Genomic DNA, 22556 nt, shown 5'->3' with positions numbered 1-22556 from the left:
TGCCCGTTGTGTTGGAATATGGTTTCCTTCCATTAAGAGTAACGAATCAGGGGGTGAGATGTTGTAATAAACAGGATCCAATCAGGAAAGTGCTACGTAATAAGCACTAACAAATCAGTGAGCGATGGGAGTCTGTGTTTTAAAACGTTTATGCTTTCAGCAGTCCACATTGCAATGCCAGGCCATCATAGGGGTCTCTCTCTCCTTGATCCAGGACATTTATCAGACACGCTGTCTGAGTAGAGCCTACACCATTGTGAAAAATGTCTCTCACTTGTCACACGCATTGTTTGACAGCTAGAAGATCCCGCATATTTAGAACTAGCACAGCCAGGTCCTATAACAGCTTCTTTAACCAAACTGTCAGACTTTTGAACTGCTACATGTCACCCAGTACTGTATCCCTACAACACTCCCCCATTTATGTACTGCCACTTTGCACTCTGCACTTTAATATGGATACTGCATAGTCCTGTGTCTTTTGTCTTGTTATATTGTATTGTTGCACTGGATTTTGTAATGTTGTGGTATATATTAAATGTATGTTGTTTTTGCCTATGCATCGGGGACTGTAAGGAACGAAATTTCATTCAACCATATACTATGTACAGTATGTGGGTAACTGACAAAAAAAGTTGAGTTGAGTTGATTTTCAGAAGTATACAACTGTCGAAAGTGTTTTAATATGTCTCCGTCTCCAGGGTTAAAACTGTTGAGGTAGTGTGGATGAAAGGTGACAACGGAGAGTAAAGTCTGCATTTTTAAATGAAAAAGTTGTAGTGTGGACGAAGCCTCAGCCCATTCCCAGTCCGAGTCTGACTACTTCTAGCATGATGTAGAGTGTTTCAGGTTTCAAATTATTTAGATAGATAGATAGATAGATAGATAGATAGATAGATAGATAGATAGATAGATAGATAGATAGATAGATAGATAGATAGATAGATAGATAGATACTTTATTAATCCCAAGGGGAAATTCACATACTCCAGCAGCAGCATATTGATAAAAAACAATATTAAAATAAAGAGTGATAAAAATGCAGGTATAACAGACAGTAACTTTGAATAATGTTAATGTTTACCCCCCCAGGTGGAATTGAAGAGTCGCATAGTGTGGGGGAGGAACGATCTCCTCAGTCTGTCACTAGAGCAGGACAGTGACAGCAGTCTGTCGCTGAAGCTGCTCCTCTGTCTGGAGATGACACTGTTTAGTGGATGCAGTGGATTCTCCATGATTGACAGGAGCCTGCTGAGCGCCCGTCGCTCTGCCACAGATGTCAAACTGTCCAGCTCCATGCCTACAATACAGCCTGCCTTCCTCACCAGTTTGTCCAGGCGTGAGGCGTCCTTCTTCTTTATGCTGCCTCCCCAGCACACCACCGTGTAGAAGAGGGCGCTCGCCACAACAGTTTGATAGAACATCTGCAGCATCTTATTGCAGATGTTGAAGGATGCCAGCCTTCTAAGGAAGTATAACCGGCTCTGTCCTTTTCTTGCACAGAGCATCAGTATTGGCAGTCCAGTCCAGTTTATCATCCAGCTATCATTTAGCTATGAACTTACAATTGTTTCCTGACTTTGATTTTTTTCCACATTTTTGGGTTTAGGTGTTTCTTACTCTTGCTTTTCTGGGTTTTTTGGCAATGCTCATTTTTGGACCTTTTCCCCAGAGGACTGCTGTTTATCTTCTTTTGGCAGAGTATCAATAGTCAGATGTATTCTTTGTGTAGATGCCTTCTTGACAAAGTCAAAAACTGAAAATTGAATTATAATGCAGTGTTATTGTGTTATTTGTGCCTTTGCTGCCAGGCAGGACACCTGATGTCATTACTGTGACAGTGCCGCACTCTTTAAATTTAGCATGTGTTTCAATAATATTAACTTTACCGTTTCTAGTTATGAATCCTTTCTGTGTCTTTCATTTTGGCTTTGGTTAGGTGCTTTTTCTGGTCTGTGATCCTCTCACTCTGTTCTTTTTAGCTCTGAATTCTGTCTCACATCCTTGGCTCGGTTTAAAAAAAGACCTCTGACATTCTGATAATGACCTGGCTAGTTTCTTGTGTGCTTTTTGTCTCCTGATTCTTAACATTACAATTGAGTGATTATTTGATACCAGTAATGGCGTACTGCACGATACAGTGAATACACTTGACTTGAGCATTCCTAGTTTTCCTCCTCTTTCTCTGTACGTTTACCATTCGTTTGCTCAGAGGTTGATGCGCTTGTTTCTTCCTGAGCAGATCTTCTTTTCTCCACCCTAGCGACCCGCTGCTTCTCTTATTTCGTCGGCATCTTTTCGCGTTAAAACTGATTAAGTTAGTTTTTGTGTTGCAATGACTTAGTAAGTTTTTCTTAATTTTTCACTTAAGCTGGCGCTAAGTCTTCAATCTGCCTCAAGAATGGTTTAAGATATGAAGAGGTAGGGGAAGTGACCGCGAAGGTGGTAGGAAATGAGAACGATGCACGTACGCATGTACCGCACAGCCACCCTGCTGCTCACAGCCGAGAGTTGATTCTACAATAAAATAAAATAAAAATAAAAAGAGTAATAAAAATCATCACCCCAAAAGCAGATAGTAGATGTTACATAGTATATGTGTTCCAAATTTCAGCTCAATAGGTGAAACGGTTTGCAAGCTACAGGTGATTTAAAATCCTGGACAGACAAACGAACAGCCACGGTAGCATATTATATATAAAGATCTTTGTGTTTTGTTGAATTTTTAAATTCTACGTTAGGTTGGCAAAAGAGTGTTCCACTGTCACACTGGCTATCAGGTTTACATAGCAATTGAAATTAAAATTTTCACAGAAATAGTCTTATTTATATCTATATTTTTTATATCCTTCATTTAGAACTTTTATGTCTATCTGTAGTTAAGAGGCTCCCAGCAGACAAGTAGCTGCCAGATCAAGGGCACCATCATGTTCACAACAGGGCTAAAATCCCCCAGAAGAAGTCCACAAGAAGTCCAGAATATGCTTTGTCACACGAGGAGGGAGCTGAAACGACCATGTGAAGGTAATTCCTTGCCAGGACAGGGGTGGAGGGGTACACTAAACCTAATTCTGTTATCTCTTTTGACCAAACATGGGAAATCCGGTCTGATTCCACATTGATGACGACAGTTCCGGCACCAAGGACAATGTCACTTCCGGTTCTGGCAGCAAGGACAACATCACTTCCCATTCCAGCACCAAGATGACGTCACTTACGGTCCGGACCCTTTAAAACCTTTCCTGCTTAACATCAGATCAGTTCAGGACTCCATTCGATGCTCATGAGTGCTATTTCAAAACTCTTTTGCAGCCAGGGACAATATATGGGTGGCTGCTCCAAACCTTTTTGTGTGTGTCGATGCTGTTCATTTCACAGCTTATAACAGAAGATGTTTTACACATGCTACTATGCCCAGAAGGGCATTAGCCATGGGCTCCAATACAAGAGAGAAAGAGTTAGCTGTGGCCTGGGTGGAAACATGCAAAGCTCCAAAAGGATGCTAGAAGGCAGGCGCCCAAGCTGACTGTAGATTTGAATGTGTGTGCAGTCAAGAGTGCTGACCACCTGCTGGCAGCAAGAACGTCCTCCTGAGATATGCAGAAATTGAGTGATTTTACTCATAGGACTGTCTAATGCCATGTAAGGTTAGCAAAAGACCTCCAACAAATAGAAGATGCATGGTCCTTTGGATGTTATGAAATGGATTACACTTTTATAATAGCAGACTGACAAATCTGTGAGAACAGAATCCGCAGATGGCTAGGATTTACTGCATATTAAAATAACACTCATCATATTAGCGAACAAAAAACAAAAAAAATTAAATCCACAATCTAATATTTAAAAATCCAAAATAAAAACATAGCAAAGAATCAAAAACAAGAAAATCCACAGAAGTGCCCGGAATAATAACATTTCCACTCCAACTGTCAAGGCCACTCTAAAGACTCTGATCCTCTGTTTAGTCTTTGTAGTTAGAAGGTGGATCTTATTAAGGTGGCCCCGCCCCCTAAGCCTCTCCATAAAGTGGACAGGGCACATAACAGAAAATCCATAAAAACACATAACACGCAAAGAATAATTATTACACACAACAATTTTCAAAACATAAAATACAAGCTGACCAAAAACATAATCTATTATGTGACATACTTAAAAATAAGATTTAAATAATATTAAATTAGAAGAAAATGTATTTAAGCCGGGGATAAAATCCTGACTAAATTATGACACAGGACAGCCTCTGACCCTTGAAGTGATTCTGTATCCTGAAGTTAACCCGGAAGAAGGTTCAAAGTCCACACTGAGTCAGAAATGTAATTCAATCAAGAGTAAGGAGGACAGTATGAGAAGATGGCGGCCCAGGCTGAGAATGTGTATGTATCAGGTTTTAGCCACCATGTCTCCTCTGGCTGGAGTTCAGAATGTACGTTTTTGTTCCTTTTCATTATTTTATGCAATATCTTTGTATTAATGTTTATTTCATCTATGATGCACATCTTTCTAGCTGTATGTTGGAAAAGGGATAGGGCTTTAGTTATGTCCGTTGTGCTTTGTGGGTAGACCCAGGATGGGCGGAGCCACCTGCCAATCACCACCAGGTAAGGCCCTCCACCCTATTTAAGGGAGGGCCTCTCACAGTTCCTGGTGGTTCACTGAACGCGCTAGGAGTGGAGAGTTATTGTGATTTTGGTGTGCTGTGTTACTGCTTTTCGATTTTCTGGTATTTTGAACCCCTGCTCTGTTTTTGACTTTGTTTTTTCGATTTTGTATCGGGACTGTGTTGATTGATATTTTTTGAACCTCTGCTCTGCTTTTGACCTCGATTTTTGGATTTTGTATTAGGACTTTGGTTACTGTGTTAAGCCTTGCCTTTTCAGGCTTCTCTTTGTGCTCTTCAGAGCTTTGGGGCTTGCATAGCCTTTGTGAAAATAAACCTTTTTATTTTATCAAGATTTGTCTGTGCCCTTTTTGGTTCTTGTGGGGTATTTTGATGGTATTTGCCCCTTCTAGAATGCAACTTTGGAAGTGTTTTGGCAGCTGTGCTTTCAGAACTCAAGCAATTTCATGACAGAATGAAGGAGGAATAGAGAGGGATAACAGGTCATGAGAAGAGCTGGATGACATTATAAAGGCAAGAGGGTCATCTACACCAGAGTAGCACAGAGTCCAAGACACTGTACTTATGGGCAGGCCTTAGAGAGACAGCAGGGTTTTGTATTCTTTCTGTTTATTTGAAATTCTGTGTCCTGTCATGTTGATCTCGTGTGTGTGTGTGTAGCAGTGTTTCTTAAACCTCTCATTACTAGATCTTGCCCTTCTTAGTGCCTTCGAGACCCAGTCTATATCGACCATCAGATCGGAGAGGGTGGGTCGTTTCTCTTGGAGAATCGCTGACAGTCATAGTGGAGTCATGTCAACTGCTAAACTGCCACAAGACAGTCATAAAACACTTCAAAAACCTTTACATGACCCTTTCCCAATCAGTACAGCGGATGAGTCTCATCCCTGCGTGACCCATAGGTTAAGAAACTATGCTTTATAGTAATCATCTCATTCCTTATTTTGTGACTACATTTCATCTTCTGGTCCACTCTGTTCTGTTGACTGTCATTTTCGTCACCTTTTGGCAAAGCAGTGAGATGGGAGGAGTATATTTTATTTTCATTGGATACAATAACTTTTATCTTATTATTGTAAAGCCTTTTGTTTTATTAGTCAGGTGCCTGAATACCTTTCTAAGAAAAATGATCAAAAATAGAGCTAATAATCCAAGATCTCAAGCACTGATCCTTCTGTCATGTCTCCTCCTTTCATGATTATTGTAGTCAGTTTTGCTACAGGCAGCATGCTTTAGGAACACAATTGAAAATTCTTCAGCTAAGCTTTTCCGAGAGCATTTAAGGTTTCATATTTGTTTTCAGTCATTGTACACCTGCTTTTCTTGTTTTGCTGAAATAATAATTTGAGGCCTGGCATCTTTGTAGGTCAAAGTGCATGATTATCGTGTAGACTGTTATTAAAGGTTTACCTGTGTTGACAGTTATGTGAGGGGTCAGGGGTATGGCAGTTTTTCAGACATTTATATCTTGGTGTGCCTCCCGCACCTTCTTTTCCAAGCCCTTGTACATCATGTTAGTCCAGCTAAGTGCCTTTCTTTTTGCCAGCTGCCTTAATAGGCTGGCTGTCTTCAGACTGCATTGTTTAAAGTAAGAGCAACTCTCTGTTGAGGATCTCTATTTATCAATACACCCAGAGGTCTCTGAGGGTCTTGGTCCTGCCTTCTTTTACTGCACTTGGTGAGACCAACCCTAGGGACGGCACTGATTCACTGATTGTGGATAATTTCTAGAAGACTCGCGATGTGTGTTTAATGTTACTTCTCATGTATCGATCCTCAGCATTCTAGTATTTCGATCTTTGATTAGCATTTTGGTTCTGGTGAGCCTATTCAGTTTATTATGGTTTCTGGGTATGTCTCATCTACTGGTCTTTTATAATCATGATTACCTGCCTTCTTTCACCACTACTGGTAGATCAATAGTGATATTTGGTATGCGGTGGTCATATGATGGAGGGGCTAAGTGTGTTAAGAGTGAAATCTGGGACAGGAGGTTTGCTCAAGCATTGCCTTTCTTACCATCACAACGATCCATCCTGAGGTCCGTGTCTTTAGATGTTTGTATATTTTCTAGTGTTAGTGTTTGAGTTTAGCCTAGTTTTTTAGCATTTTGTTTAATTTCCTGTTTTTTAGTACCTTTTTTGGATATGGACATTCTGTCTCATTCTTTTTTACTTGTTTGTAGATGTGCTTTCAGATCCCAGACCTGTTTAAATAAACTTTCTTTTCCTTACTGAGTCCATTACATTTACTTTGCATCACCTCTGTTCATGTTGGTCCTATTCCTTCATTCACTTGCCCTTTGTGTACTTTGTCTGCCTCTAATTAAATTAATAATCTCAGCAGTTACCTCAGGGCTGTTTGAAGACTCCAGCAGCCACAACCTCTTTGCGCTGGCATTAGTTCTTTCTAACTATGTTTTTGGGTACTTTTCGCTCTTCTTCCATTTGAAGATGTTTTGTCCATTTTGAGTTAGGAGTCTTTTTGGTTTTGATGTTTTTTGGATTTCCGATTTTGGATTTGTGTATCTTTTGTTTAAGTATTATTTCTGTGGTGTGTTGTGTTTATTAACAGTTATCTTCATTTGTTTCATTTCTTTATTGCTGGTTTATTGAAAGGATCTGCTGTATTTTCTTTGACATTAATTTTACTGTTATCATTTTTTTTAATTTATTAAAATCAAACAACATTCCATACAAGCAAGTCAAATTTTACAAAACTAGGTTCAAGTCAAGTCGACCACCACCCATGAGAAAGAGAGGTTGGACAATGTAGTAAAACTTTAATAGTAGAAAAGATAAGTAAGTAAATAGAATAAAAAGGGGAGAAAATCCGCTTCCTCAGTTTAAATGCTTATTCTAAAATTAGATCCTACCAGGTTTTAAAATAGTTTTGAACAGATCCTCTAAGTGAGTATTTAATTTTTTCCAATTTCAAATAGTATAAAACATCAGTTACCCACTGACTGAAAAGAGGTGAGTTAGGATTCTTCTATTCAAGCAAGATAAGTTTCCGTACCAATAGTATAGTAAAGGCAATCATAGTTTGTTTGTCCACTTTAAGCCCATCTGGAAGTCCACCAACCACAGCTGTTAGTGAGTTATTAGGGATTGTGACACCAAGGCTGTATGAAAGGCAATTAAAGATTTTGGTCCAAAATGATGTTAATTTGGCACAGGCTCAAAACATGTGACCCAGTGAGGTTGGAACTTGATTGCAACGTTGCAGGTTGGATCTTGTTCTGGAAACATTTTGGACAATTTTAAGTGAGACAGATGTGCTCGATAAAAGATTTTGAGTTGAATGATTGTATGCTTTGCACCTATGGAGCACGAGTGACTTCTGTGTGTGGCTGCCTTCCATTCATTTTCTGAGATGTTTAGTGACAGATAATTTTCCCAATGTACTCTGGGATCTTTGAAAGGGAGGGACTTTAAAATTACTATTATAATTTTTAATTACTCATTTAATTAATAAGTATAATTAAATACTTTTGAGTAATTGTGTTGGGTAAGATTTTTGGGTGGCTTTAGTCACTGTGTTGTGCAAAATTACCACTACTGACATGTCTGCTTGATCTCTGGTTCTCTATTACTTTAGTGTGGAGGGCCGGCCTTGCTTTATGGAGTGGTGCTTCACTGGCTTGCTGGGGGACTCGCTGTGTGCCCTCCTCTCTGTGTGGGTGCAGTGGACTGGAGTGTATTTTACAAGGGTGAGTCGTCCTACTTTGGAATTTAGGCATGCGCCTTCTTATTTGATAATTATCCCCAGTATTTAAGAGTCTATGTTAGTCATTGGAGTCACTACATCTTGAGTTGCTTTTATTAAATCTGACTTTAAATGCAATAATTTCTTATTTTTGAATACATTAGTATAACCACCTGACCTTGTTCACACATCTTGAATCTTGAATCTGAGAAACGAGGAAATAATTAAGGTACCAGTGGTGATAGACGGCTGGCAGCACAACCTGGCCAGGATGCCCAGGAACTGGAAGGATGGGGGAATGCAGCTACTGTGAGACACTGCCTCCCTCAAGACCCTAGATGGTGACTTCCCTACAGCACAGTGGTACCCTGGATTCTCGCAGGGCACCATGTGATATGGAGTTCGGCTTCACAGATCTGCTGGGAACCGTAGGGTGCCACCAGGAGGAGCTGCAGGAGGACCTGGGGACTTATACTTTTTACATAACCCGGAAGTACTATCGGGTCATGGAGACTTGTTCTCCATCTGACCCAGAAGTGCTGGCAAGTCACGTGGACAGAAGGACAGAAGCACTGCAGGGTCAGACCATAGATAAAGGACTGTGGATGGTGGACGAAGCTTGCTAGGAAGTGTGGATAAGATAGAGAGTGAGAGAATTGTGTTTATTATTGTATTTCTTGGCTGGTTATTGTGGCTGTGGTGCTTAGAGGGCACTGTAAGAAGAAGAAAAGAATTAATGGTGCTTTTACCTGGTGTCCTGAGTGTCTGCCTGTTGGGTTTAAAGGGGCAACAGTGCCACCTAGCGTTAACTATCTTAGACAGTTAGACAGTTAACTATCTGTCATTAACCAAAAAACAACTGAATGAAAGGAGTTGCATTATTGCTAAAGGCAGAAGATGCCCATACTGTATACAGAGCAGGCTCAATGTCGTTCCATTTGGATGAAGCGTTTCAGGACTTCAAATGTCTTCTTTGCTGTTGTGACAGATGGCCGGGGCCCATGCCTGGCCGGGATGCCCCTTCACCACATCTGTCAGGGGGACAAGGGTGGGAAGCCCAGTATCTCCCCTGAACGCTAGATGGCAGCCTCCCTGGGTTGCAGTTGTGCCTCGGACTCCCCCAAGGCTTCATGGGGGTTGGAGTTCTGTGCAGCTTTGTGGGGTTCCGAAGGCGCCGCCAGGGGGTGCTGCAACAGGAGCGGCTGGCCCCTTTTGGGCACTGGTTTTGCCTTATCCGAAAGTGCAGCCGGATGTCAGCAATCAACCACCTGGAGCACTTCCGGGTGCCTGATAAAAGGGGGCCAGCGACCACCACTGAGCGGCCATAGTCGGGAGGAGGAGGACAAAGCTTGCTGAGGAGGAGTGGTGGTGGAAGAGAGGACAGAGAGTGCTTGGTGTACTGTGCTTTATTTGGGACTGTGTTGTGGCTGGAGGGATTACGGGGAAGACGTGTCCTCCAGCTGAAGAAAGTTAAACAGATTGCTTTACTTTACACGTGCCTCCCGTTTCCAATTTGTGTCAGGTCGGGTGCTATACAGCGTCCATTCTTACACTGTATAAATCGACTATGCTTAGCCTTCGTTGACGGACATGCTCTTTCATGTGTGGATGTATCTAGTTTTCCTTATCTGGATTTTCCAACCATAACCAGACATTACTTAAGTTATAGTGAAATGGCATGCAATATTTCAAATATGACTGAGTTTTGAGGAATGGTGACACACAATGTTTTGTGTTTCTAGTTTATGGTTTTTAGTGTCCTGTGCCTGGTTGTTGTCATTTTTGGGTTTGACATATTCTCAATGTGTCAGTGTAGATTTTCTTCCAAATTCCCAAAAATATGCAGGTTAGGCTAATTACAACTGACATTGGGAATAACTTTTGGTGAGTATGTTTGTTTGAGTACATGTGGCCTGCAGTAGATTGGCGCCCTTTGCAAAGCTGCTTCCCTTATCACTTTATGCCCTGTACTTCTGGAAAAGGCTCTGGTAGCTGTGCCCGTGGGATCAGAAGGAGTTTGCAAATAAGTTTAACTCCTTCTTCCTTGCATCGTACAGTTTAAGAATAACATCTTTTTTTTTTTATTTGTTTTTCACGTTTCTTTAAATTGTGAAGAATATGAATATGTTATATCACAACAGACAGCTCTGCAAGTTGTGGTAAGCAGAGTCAGCATGTGGTTAAGTCGTTGGTCATAATGTTGCACATTCTTTCCCTGCTTCTACTCATTTTTAGGGAATCAGTTATTCTGCTAGTGCTCCACCAGTCGAAAAATTCACATTGTCTACTTGTGTGGTGGAAACGGCATACCATTGCAACAGCACACACCGCAGTTGGACTAGGCACTAGGAAAACGGCAGAAAGGGTAGAAGTATGAGTGAGTGTGGACCATCTCTCTATCCAGGGCTGGTCCTGCCTGATTTTAAAATGTCAGACTGTAGCGACTAAAAAAGCAGACCAGGACATTCACTGGCCAGCCCAGAAGAGGCTCATCCTAACTCAGTCACTCCCCAACTACTAGCTGAGGCTTCGGCCTAAGCTACTCCACAATCTGTGTGAAGTGTCCCAGAATACTTGGGTGTTCCATTACATTGCACAGCTGACTCTTGACTGGCCTTGATTGAGTGATAGATTGGTATCCCATCCAACACTATATCCTGCTTCATGCCTAATAAGCTGCCCAGACAAGCTCAAACTTCATAAACTCTGAAAAGGAACAATCAGGATTTGAAAGGAATAAACAGATTAATGCATTTTGGGGCCCTATGGCAGCACAGTGTTTAGAATTGTAGACCACAGCTCTGGGCACCTGGCTACAAGTCCCGTCCTAGTCACTGTCTAGGTGGACTGTACAGTACACTGTGTCGACCCTTTTACATTCCAATTGGAAGGTGAATTGATGACTCTGAAGTGGCCCAGTGTGAGTGAGTGTGGACCACCACCCCATCCAGGGCTGGTTCTTGATTTTACAATGTCATACAATTAGATGCGAAGGTTTGTGATATGGTTTGGATATTTGTAGTATGAAAGACGGCCAGGAACCCTGCCCCACCAGGATGCCTGGAGGAAGGAGGAACCAGGAGAGCAGCACTTCTGTCCCCTGGGTGCCCGGCCGGTCCTTGATCCCTGGGGGACAGCACTTCTGGGACACCAGGAAGTGCTGACAAACCAGGGATGGTTTATGCCCGGAGTGCTTCCGGGTGCAAGGGCAGCACTTTCACCACACTGGGGAGTGCTGCCGGAAGTCCATCATCAGGCACCTGGAGCACATCCGGGGGTGGATAAAAGGGGCCGCCTCACTCCATTCGGAGAGCTGGAGTCAGGTGCAAGGAGGACGGAGCTTGCAGGACAGGAGTGGAGGCGGCCAAAGACTGTGAATTGTAAATATATGTAAATAATGCTGTAAATAAACGTGTGTGTTGTGGACACTGCGTTGTCGTGTCTGTCTGTGGCCGGGCTAGCTTTTACAGTAGCTAGCAATCCACAAAGGGAGAAGATGAGTCACATATCTTAAAAAAGTTTTTTTATTCCTAAGCTTTCAAACCCTACCAGGAGTCATCATCAGAGGAAAATGATTAGACATACAGGAATCAAAAGCAATATATATAGCAAATGAGGAAGGGTGTAAGGAGGGATGGATTAATAAAGTGGAGTTCGGAGGGTGTTGGTCATAGAGTCTTACGTAATATGTGGATGTTCTTCTTATTTATTCTGCACATGCTGGGTTCACGTCCAAGTGTCTGTTGATGGCATTTTCCATCTGATAGCCACAATTCAGCCAGCTCTCCGGCATTCCTACTATCAACCTTGAATCTTACTTGCACCGTGTCTCAGTTAAACATGTATCCGGTTTGAACTTGTATGTGCACTAAACAGGATCATAAAATGAAAACAAAAATGAACTTTCTCTCGCTTTGTTGTCTCTATGTGCCTGGAACTGTCAGAAATGCTTGTGCTCATCTGTGAGGCCATAATAATAATTCATTACATTTATATAGCGCTTTTCTCAGTACTCAAACCGCTATCCACACAGGGAGGAACCAGGAAGAGAACCCACAATCTTCCACAGTCTCCTTACTGCAAAGCAGAAGCACTACCACTGCACCACCTGTGAGGACCACCATCAAAGTAAACTGTGCCACAAGACCTTTCTTTCTTTCTTTCTTTCTTTCTTTCTTTCTTTCTTTCTTTCTTTCTTTCTTTCTTTCTTTCTTTCTTTCTTTCTTTCTGTTTCTGCTCTCTCTATGAAAAGCTGTACATCCTGTTTTAAAACACAGGCACTGCACACATCTAAATATAAATTAGCAGTTTCCAGAACACACCTCAATCTATAAAAAGCCAATGCTGGACAAAAGAAAAAGGTAAGGCTCGCCCCAGGTGAGGTCACAAATCCTTCTGAAGCTGCGTCAATCGAACTTAAAAGTTACATGCCATTTAACTGGCTGTGTGAAAACGGGAAGGGTGCGGCTCCTTGTCGGGTGACGTGGAGGCTCCTGTCTGTGTGAAGCGCCATCATTAGCTCAAGGCTATAATCAAAGGTAGCGTTACGATGTCAATTTTTAGAGGAGCAGCAGTAGGCGAATCTGATTCAGCCCCTAAATGCAAACCCAGGAAGATTCAGCACGGATGACGTCAATGTATTGCAATTCCTGAACTGGCCATTTCTGTTAGATGAATGGACGGCATATTGACTCAGGTGGCTCAGTGATCGTTCATTATGAGTTAGAATTTCTTATCCTGTTGTTGTCTCTGCGGAGTTTGTATATTCTCCAGAGCCGTGTAAGTTTTCTACTGGGTACTATGGTCCATCTTCTACATTTACAAAGATGTGCAGGTTAGGTGAACTGGATATTGTAAAGTGACTCTGTGTGAATGTGGATCATGAATGTGTACGAGTGGGCCCTGTAAAGGAATGAAGCCTTGACCAACACTGTTTCCTGCTTTGCAAACCATGGCCCCTATAATCTTAAAATGGTTTCAGTGGGTATGAGAATGTTATATTACATAATGTTTGGTAACACTTTAGTTTAGGTACTGCAAAAATGCATCTATTACTCATGTACTCTTATGTAACAAGACCTTAACAAAGGCTTCTTGTGGTCTTCATACCCCTTATAAAAGGACCAGTTATTCAACTCTGTGCAGTGTGGCATATTGACATGATGGTAAAATGACTTATTAATCTGAAGGGGTGACAGGTCATACACTAAATATGTAACATCAAGAGAACTGTGTCTCAGTTAAGCCCCCTCAGGTTTTGTTAGTAGGTCACATTGCAGAGATGAAGAAACCCTTAAACGATTCTTTGTAAGAGTTATGAGGACCCAAAGAAGCCTTTGTTAAGGTCTTGTTACTTAACAATAAATGAGTAGAAGATGCATTTCTGCAGTCCATAAACTAAAGTTAGATTGACGTAGCTTCACCTGGGGCATCTGTTGACTATGTGGGGAAACTGCTGTTCTCAAAAAGGCCCATGAACTGACAAGCAGCAGAGCTCACCAGTGTGCCACAAGGTCATTATTGTTAATGACAACTGCAAGTAAACAACTAAATAGGTATCTTGAGAAACAAAATAAAAATAAAACTAAAAGCTGAATGAAAAACCAAAAGGAAATTGATTAAAACCAGACACTTGAAAACTCTTAGGATTGGGTGCCTTCTTCTTTCTGTATCAGGCAAGATGTAAGAAGGAGCCTGAGTTGCCCTCTTAAGCTTGTATATTGTAATCTGTTCAGTTAGCCAATAAAATGTGTCATTTTGCTTGACTTCTCACTACATTCATAATGGCTAACACGGCACAACACCCAAGTACTACTGAACCAATTCTGGTAATCTTACACTCGTTTTGGGTTTTGAGTCACGAGTCTGATTCCGACATCCAACTGCAGGAATTCTCCCTGGTTTCATTTTGAAAGTTAATGTTTTTCATCATTCCATCCACCATGTGTGCCATCTTTTTTAGAGTTCCCATCATTAGAGCAAATGTGCTCATTGTTAGTGGCATTTCCACTGACTTCATGACATGATGTGATGGGTTAAAAGGTCCTCCAGAAAATTAGTTCCTCGAAAAATTTGGGGATTTTCAAATCACTCTCTCAAACTCTTTTTGCTAAACAATCTTTGGTACTAGTGACCACAATTTTTGTCTCTCATTTTTGCCTTGACGTTTTGGCCTCTTTTTGATCTCCTGATATTGATACTGTTTTGGCTTTCATCTTTTCTCCAGGCTCCCTTTCAAACTCAGTCTGCTTGCAGACAATGGAGGCTCAACTGAGTAGGTGCCAGCCTAGGGGCACCCAAAAGTCGTTTCATACATACAATTGCGAGCATGCTCATCTCTAATGGGGATCCACCCTTCCTGCTTGTCGATTTCATATGTGATGGCAAGCCTGCCAATGTCCAAGGGGAAAACAATGGATCTGGCCGGGTGGATCTAAAGATGGACTCTATTTTGGATGCATCCTTTAGGGCAACTGTGTCTGTTGTGGTGGATGGCCATGTCCCATGCCCAGCCTGGATACCCCTTCAATTTGTATTCAGTGGGAGCAGCCCTAGACGGTGTAGTACTTCCCCCTGGACGCTGGACGGCAGCCCCCCTGGGTTGGAGAGGTGCCTCAGTCTCTCGCAGGGCTTCATGGGAGATGGAGTTCTCCACAGCCCTGTTGGGGTCTGGGGTGGCTGCCAGGGGGCGCGGCATGGGTCCCTGAGCCCAGATAGACTAATCTTCAGCCCCAACTGGGAGTGCAACCCGAAACAGGTGATCAAGCACCGGGAGCACTTCTGGGTGGGCCATAAAAGCAGCCAGGAACCACCACTCAATGGCCAGAGTCGGGTGGAAGGAGGACAAACCTGTGGAGGAGTGGTGGTGAAAGAGAAAGTTGTATTGTGTGTCTTGTGCTTGGAACTGTGTTGTGGCTGGAGAGATTACAGGGGAGACGTGCCCTCCAGCTGAAGAAAATAAAAAGTTTATTTTATTTTACGAGTGCCTCCCGTGTCAAATCTGTGTTGGGCGCTATATAGCGTTTTCTTACACTGTACAGGGGCACAATGTATAATTAAGGCGGCCTTGCTTGCAGACATTACAAAAACAAACTGAAATACAATTAAGATGACAATGAAAATCTATTGTTTCCTTTTTTTAAAGCCTAAAGCAGACTAGTGCTCCCTCTGAGGTGCTTATGTGTGAGGGTGCACACAGTTTTAAGTTAGATTGTACAGCATTTTGCTAAAGATAATGGCACAACTCCCTGCCTAGTTGTTCTGCCACCTGGAGCTAAAGCAGGTATACTTTTTGAATGAAAGGTGGACAGATGAAATATAATCAAAAAAGCCAGGCCAAGTATGATACCAAAAGATCAATAAATTGTGGTGTCTAACCCCAAACACAAAATCAAAAGTCTTAGTCAACAAAACACTTGCAGAGAATTATGAAATAGAAAATTAAGCAAAGAAAAACTGCACTGACATGTCTTTGTAAGTGGTTATGTTGAATTTCAGATAATCAGGAAATCTTCTATGCTGGCTTCTATTCCTGTGACCCTGTGATGTCACGTACCACTCACTTCTGGTTGACGTTGCCTAACAACAGCATAGCAAAAGTCAAAAATATTGCAACTTTCAAATCTCTTAAACCAGAGGGTTTTTTTTTTACGGTTTATCTCTGTCCTTTTATTTTTGAAATGTAAAAGCCATTTCAAGGTTTTTAGGCCTGTACAGGTCAAGCCAGCCCATGGAGTTTGGGAATCAAACTGCACAGGGAAAGGATTATTCTAGGGAGGCAGGGAACGACTTGCCTGGCTTGGCTTGCTTCTAGAAGGCTTTGTGTGTACTCATATCCTAACACAGGGAAGGGCAAATAGTCATTTATGCCATATAAATTGTTAAGTAACAAACCATCCCAGTATGCACATGCTCAGGATGTGAAAAAATATGTAGTGTATAAACACTACAGGAACTATGACATCCATCAAACTCAGGTCTCTGCTCTAACTTTTGCACTACTCTTCATTTCTACTTCCTTTCTGCAGATTAGCTTTTCTAAATTATAAGGTCACATGGGACTCAGGCCTTCCTGGGAAGCATCAGGTGCAAGAATAAAAGGAAACTCTGGAGGAATCAGCAGTCCAACTCAACACAAATGCATCCATACTCGCTCAGCTCAGTCAATTGACTGTCTTTGGATTGTGGGAGGCAACCAGAGAAATCCTGCATGAAAACCCTGGAATGAACTATGCACTCATTGACTGATCTCAGATCTCCGAAGCTGCTAGGTGGCAGCAGAAACCCTTGTGCGTATAAATGAACCATGACAATTGTATGTCACTTAGGTTATTAAGATATGGTTGAAAAAAATACTTCAACTGGCATGTTGCTCCACCTGATGTCAAAAACTCTCACCGTTAGGCAACTCCCCAGGGATCATTGGGGTTGAATTTATGGAATGTGGCTCCTCCACGGATGGCACCATCAACACTGGTGGTGAACATCCGAAGAAAATCACATAATACAAGTACCTAGGCTTGAAAATCTGTAGTGTCAGTGATTCACTCTCCGATACTTCTGTGCAAATTAGTGACGTGTGGATTAAGTGGCACCAAGTCACGGTGCCCTTTGTGACCTCCGAATGTCTGAGAGCCTAAAGGAGAAGATTTAGAAGTCTGTCTTTTGCCCAGTTGTCCAATATGGATTAGAATGTAGACCAGTGATAGTGAAGCACGAGTAAGCCCTGCATGTGATGGAAATGCGAATTCTCCAGTCATCCTGAACGAAGATGTTTGAAAATGGATGAATGTTGTGTCGATAGTTGAGAAGATGAGGTTGGTAGGCTACAAAGGTATGGCGATGTATTACAGAGAAACAAGGATTCAGTTGTGAGAATAGCCTTACACTTTAACCACCAAGGATCAGGACTACAGGGATGGCCAAAAAAAACAGTGGCTGAACCAGTTTAAGGAAGATATGGGATGTGACAATGCCAACCCCCGGGAGGCTTTGGATTGAGCCAAGAAGACTGGATGTGCAGAACAGCAGGGCAAATGCTAGGACCAAGAGATGAGCCTCACAACCATCCAGAGAGATTAAAAAAAAGAAAACCATCTCAAAAAAATGCATGCATACTTATGTAATGACATTCTAATTGCACATTTGGGAGATGTTGTCAGCAAAGGTGACTTACAAGATATGGACACAGTACAATTATGGCCATAAATATGGTATTTCTCATAAGGTGCACAGGCAGGTTAAGTTACTTGACTGTTCAGAGACATAAAGTGAGTCAGACACTGGAGATGAATCAGCAGCTTTGTGGTTTCCTAACCACTGTCTGTAACATTTACAGCGGAGGACACTAAAGTTGTCTTTATTAATCACAGAATGATTAAAAGTGTCCGATGTGAGGTGTTTGTTGCTCTGCCAGTTGTTGGAAACTGATCCGGCCACTAGTTTAAGCAGAGAAGTACAAAAAGACTAGCAGGGTCATTACTGGAAGACTGACAGATCATGCGACTAAAGTGTGCATGCAATCAAAAAATCAGACGCTCAAAACCTAACTAGAGAGTCAGACAGAAAAAATCAATAATAATAATAATAATTCTAAGAGCCAATCTTAGAAAGTTGATGCTTTAAGTTAAACTCATACTAGTGTTTGCTTAAATAGAATAGAATACAATCTTCATACGGCTATTAGAATTTGGTATAGTCTTTTACCCCCCTGGAAGTTAATATAAAATAGAGCTTTCCTGCTATAATCAGTAATTTGTATGAAAAGACACATTTTACAGATTGCAAATGGGATAAGCGTACAGTTTTCTGAAATGGTTCAACTGTATAAGTAACTTAAAGAATGAAACAAGATCAATAAGCTTTAAACAGAACTTTTTTTAAACAAGATCTTCACTTTTCTTTACTATATCACTTTTTTTCTTTTTTTGTGTGAACAGTTTCACTTTGAATTTTTGCTAAAACTTTTAAAAACGAAGATATCTTGTCTGTGGAATCATTTCAACGTGTCAAGCTATCACTGAATTACATTTTGCAAACTAGAGCTCCTGAACTTTAGTGATTTTGGGTAAATGCAGCTACGATAAAAACAATAATAATAATAATAATAATAATAAAGCACACACAAACATTTTGAATTCTGCCAACTTGGATATTTTACCATGTTGCCGGCTTAACTACAATCATATCAATTCCTGGAAAGCATTCACTAGCGATGGACACAAATATTCTAGCAGCTGAACTGGAAACTTGCAGTGTCCATGAAAATAAAATTGCTATGCGATCAAAGTAAAAAATAGTAACAACAAATAAAACTTCAAGCTTGAAACAAAATGAAAGAGTGAACCTAAAGTGGAACCAGAATTCAAAAGGATTGAAGACATTAGAAAAAAATATCAGAACTCTGAGTAAACATTAATAAGAATACCAAGGAACCATGACAGCTGAACATTGTGCAATTTACTGGCTAAAGGGATGGGCTTTAAAACTGAGGATGTGACCCTGAGATCGACAGGTAGCCGGCCTTGTCTTAAAAACCACAAGTTAATACCCTCAGGGATGGCAAACGTTGTTATATTATGGCATAATGAGTGACTGATTGTAATATGAAGTAATGTGATGAGGTAAAATTTGTCTGTGACCCACTAAAGGTCCTGATTTTCAGTTGCACACTTCATTGACATAATCTTACTGAGTCGAAGGCAGTCGTATCTTCTAACATCCTCAGCGACTCAGTCCAACCAGTCTGAAACTCAACCTGACAAAATCAAACTGGTCATGGAAGACAGAGAAGTCTAAAAGCAAAACAAAATCCTGACACAAGGCCCACATGAAAAGAAGCTAATTAAGATAATAAAGAATTTCATGTTTTTGAAAAGAAATATCCGCCAAGGGATACCAGCACACTACTTGTCAACACATTTATAGTGGAAGTAACTTGGCGTGATGACAAACATGGTGGTAGCACCCAAAAATGTCATCAAGGAAATATGAGATGTGAATATAAAACAATATACAATAAATCCATTAAAGAAAAAAAATACAAATGATGCCTACAGAATCTATAGAAACTATCTCAGCAAGTCAGAAATCTGCACGAAATGTATGCTACAGCCAACATGGGCCTTTAAGTGGGAGATGTTTTGGGAACACCCGGAAAAATAAAAGTTGCTCTACATACCAGAACAGGTAAAGCCCATAATGGGAAAATTGTAGTCAAAAACAGGATGGGTTCAGAGAAATAAAAAACTAACTGAATCAATCATCAGAACAGAAAAAAAAATCTAAATTGACAAATGAATCTGACAGTTTGATAACATGTGGCCGCATGTCAGCATCTTTTACATAGTAGGTGGAACATGACGACAAGACAAGGCATTTGATCTCTGCGTCACATTCACAAAATGGCTTTAACATGAGCTCTCTATCAGAGGGACAAAAATATTAAACAATGTTAAAAAAGAATCAGAACATTCCATGGATCCATAATTAGGATTCATCACAAGCTGTGGCTCAGATTTGCAGGAGTATTAAAATTACTCCCAAATGGAGAAGGTCAAACCCGTTAAAACACCTTGCAACATACCAAACTGTTATTTATTTATTTATTTTTAATATTTTATTTTTTTTAAATCAAAAAACATTCCATGCAGGGTGGCACGGTGGTGCAGTGGTAGCGCTGCTGCCATGCAGTAAGAAGGCCTGGTTCGTTTCCCGGGTCCTCCCTGCATGGAGTTTGTGTGGATTTCCTCCCACAGTCCAAAGACATGCAGGTTAGGTGCATTGGCGATCCTAAATTGTCCCTAGTGTGTGCTTGGTGTGTAGGTGTGTGTGTCCTGCGGTGGGCTGGCGCCCTGCCCAGGGTTTGTTCCTGCCTTGCGCCCTGGGATTGGCTCCAGCAGACCCCCGTGACCCTGTGTTAGGATATAGCAGGTTGGACAATGACTAACTGCCTGAACATTCCATACATGCAAGTCAATTTTAACAGAACTTTTATTAATAGTAAAAAAAAAAAACTAATAGTATCAACATAATCCTAATTTCAAAAGATAGCCATCAATCAAAATTCACAAAAATATAAAACTCCAAAAAATTCAAATTGCAAAAAAAAATAAATATTCAAAGGACAAGAACAACTATGAAAAAATAAACTGGAAAAAATAAAAAAAAGAAAAGCAAACAATCTAAAGTACAAAATCAAAATCCTAATAACGTGAGCCAAGTCAAAACCCAGAATATTACACGACAAAAGAAAGTGAACCTTTGCAAGAAAGAAAGAAAAGAGAGCTGAAGGACTTCACTCCTAGAGCTAATGCCACAGCACTGTGGCTAAGGCAGCTGGTGTTCTGTCTTAAGTACTTGCGTCCAGCTGCCCCAAACCGGAGACCTCGATTTGCCAAAATCCCAAACACAAGATGTTATAGTTCAGTCAGGGTCCTTTTCCTGGTTCATGTGTTCTTTGTTTATTTAATCTTTTTGTTTTTCTTTAAATTTTGTTTATTGTGTTATTCATTATGATCTTGCTTTCACCTTTTCTGAATTTTATTTTTATACTGTTATGTTATTAATCATTTTCTATTATGTTAAAATGTATTAGTTTTCTTTGTTCTTCGCCCTGTCCCTTTATGTACAGCCTAAGGCTGTGGGCTCCTCTAATAATGCAGTTCAGGCCTGGCTTTGTGTTTTTTTGAGCTTGAAGTCTGCACTGCCTTTTTGTTTTTTTATGTGACATGATCACAATGCAATAAAAATAAAAACAGAACATCAGCAAAGGAGTGTGGATAAATAACAAAACCGACAAAATATATGAATAACAATAAGACAGAAATGGAAACCTAACAAGACGTACCTGGGGGCTGTTAGGTGGATGCCTAGGAGGATGGCCTCCAAGCTCCACAACACAATTGTGACTTCAGAATTGTTTAGGACATTTGCACCTGGAAGTGACCGAGGGAAGGGCCTAAAATCACCTGAAACTCATAGTCTAGCTGAACACGAGCTCATTATGAGAGTTAAGGCAAGGGATCATATGGCTGGAGAAAGATGGGTCAGAACTGTAGACAAGAGAAGAAAGGAATGTTTCTGAGACATTTTTAGGCAAGTGGACCAGCAGCACCATCTTAATAGGGTTCTAACTAGGTCCAATGAGGTCATAATAATAATAATAATAATAATAATAATACATTTTATTTATTCGTAGGAGCCTTTCTAAACACTCAAGTACACCGAACAATAGATAAAACACAAATTATAAACAAAACTAAAATACAAAAATTAAAATCAGACAGAGCAATTGTAATCAAAGAGAAAAAGCAGTCATAAACAAATGAGTTTAAGTTTAGATTTGAAAAGTGAAAATGATTCAATATTTCTGAGCTCAGATGGGAGTGAGTTCCAAAGCTAAGTGGTGGTATGACGGATGAAGGGGACAGTCAAGTGGATGGAGGAAGAGGATCTAAGGGTACGGGAGGGAATGGCAACATGGAGGAGGTCAGACAGATATGGAGGGGTAAGGCTGTGGAGAGCCTTAAAAGTTAGCTGAAGAATTTTGAATTGAATGCGGAACTTAACTTGAAGCCAATGAAGCTGCTGCAAAATGGGAGTGATATGGTGAATAGAGGGGGTTCTAGTAATGATGCGGGCAGCTGAATTCTGGACCAGTTGAAGCTTATAAAGAGATCTGCGAGAAAGACCAAAGAAAAGGGAATTGCAATAATCCAGACGAGAAGTGACAAGGATATGAACGAGGATAGCAGTGGTGTGGAGAGTGAGGGAGGGGCGAATACAATTAATGTTACGCAAGTGGAAATATGTGGACAGGGAGATGTTATTGATGTGGGACTGAAAGGATAAAGTACTGTCAAGGATGACACCCAGACGCTTAACCTGTGGGGAAGGGCAGATTGAGGAATTATCAATAACAAATGAAAAATGATCAGTTTTGGATAATGTTGATTTTATACCAATGAGGAGAACCTCAGTTTTGTCACTATTTAAGAAAATTTGAGAGAAAACCAGGATTTGATTTCTGCTATGCATTTAATAAGTAAGGAGGGTGGAAAGGAAGCAATAGGTTTGCTGGTGAGATAGATCTGGGTGTCATCAGCATAACAGTGGAAGCTAATGTTATATTTACGAAAGATATTACCAATGGGAAGGAGGTAAATAATGAAAAGTGACTGTTGTAGTTTTTTTTTCAATTTAAACTAAGCGATTGTAGTAAAAC

The 22556-nt window shown here is 40.9% G+C and overlaps 1 protein-coding gene across 1 annotated transcript in view; it reads right to left on the bottom strand.

Moving 5' to 3' along the window:
- Positions 1-22556, bottom strand: part of LOC114645771 (adenylate cyclase type 2-like) — a 161033-nt gene that overhangs the window by 58914 nt on the left and 79563 nt on the right. The window lies entirely within an intron of this gene.

This window comes from Erpetoichthys calabaricus, chromosome 2 (genome assembly GCF_900747795.2).
Source record: "Erpetoichthys calabaricus chromosome 2, fErpCal1.3, whole genome shotgun sequence".
Taxonomy (NCBI): domain Eukaryota; kingdom Metazoa; phylum Chordata; class Cladistia; order Polypteriformes; family Polypteridae; genus Erpetoichthys; species Erpetoichthys calabaricus.
Note: the sequence above shows the minus strand (reverse complement) of the source record. Positions and strands in the feature narration are given on the sequence as shown.